Source organism: Elephantulus edwardii, unplaced genomic scaffold (genome assembly GCF_000299155.1).
Source record: "Elephantulus edwardii isolate Elephantulus edwardi_28Jun2011 unplaced genomic scaffold, EleEdw1.0 scaffold00135, whole genome shotgun sequence".
NCBI lineage: Eukaryota > Metazoa > Chordata > Mammalia > Macroscelidea > Macroscelididae > Elephantulus > Elephantulus edwardii.
Genome location: NW_006399885.1, coordinates 3,495,772 through 3,497,022, shown reverse-complemented (window position 1 = coordinate 3,497,022; position 1,251 = coordinate 3,495,772).

Genomic DNA, 1,251 nt, shown 5'->3' with positions numbered 1-1,251 from the left:
CAGGAGGGGAAGACCCTCTATGAGATGGATTGATTCGGTGACTGGGGTAATCGGGATGGGTGTGTCAGAGGTGGTGCGTTTGGCGCAGGATGGAGCAGGGTTTAGGGCTGTTGTGCATAGGGTCGCTATGCGTCGGAAACGACTTGACGGCACATAACAACAACAACAACATCAAGATGAATATGACTCATAGCAACCCTATGAACAAAAATCTGTACTCTGTTCCAGCCTATGCCATCCTCACATTTCTTGACACAAGAGCCCATTGCAGCAGTGACTGTATCAATCCACTTGGTTGAAGAAGGTCTTCCTCTTCTTCACTGACCCTTCACCCTTCCCAACATCATGTCCTTCTTTAAGGAATAGCACCTTCTAGTAATGTGCTCAAAGTATGTGAAGTAAAGCCTCATCATTCTTGGCTCCAAAGAACACTCTGGCTGCACCCTCTCTAAGACATACCTGTTAGTTCTCTTGGCCATCCATAGATGTTCAGTGCTCTTCTCCAACACCACAGCTCAAAGGCGTCAATTCTTCTGTCATCCTTATTCATTGTCCAGATACTAAGACTCCAAAATATTTTGTATACAAACCCACTATCATATACCATATTTATTACAACTTGTATTGACTCTGGTGAATGTTTCCAAGACTGTAAATCTTCACATAAGGAGACTGCCCAACTTTTTCACTTGGAGTAAACAACTGCCCTTTTGTTTAGCAATGAGATACTGCAGCATGTAAGCAGCTCTGTATGTTGGGCACTATGCCACCAGGGCTCTTTAGTGTGCAAGTTGTTGTTGTTGCTATGTGCTGTCGTTAGAATTGACCCATAGCTGTTCCTCCACTGGATTTTCAGAGGTAATCAATTACATAGGAGAAGGTTGCCTATCTTTCCCCCACAGAGCGGATGGTGAAATCAAACCACATGCCTTTGGGATGGCAGCGCAGACTCTATGACTAGGCCACTGGAGCTATGCATAGAGACATAGAAAACGCTAAAGCTATAGAAGCAACCTTAAAAGCAACTAAAGATGCTGAACCTCAAGGACAATGAGGTACAGGAGAGGGAGCCAACTGCAATTCCTCTGGGGAGAAATTATTTCAGTTCGGGACCTTCATCACTGAGCCACTCTGCAGATCACCAAGGACAATAAAGAGGGGGTTGCAAATAGGTGAGAGACTCACTCTCAGAGAGGGCACTTTTTTTCCTCTGTTTTTAAATTTTATTACTTTTTAAATTATTATTATTAA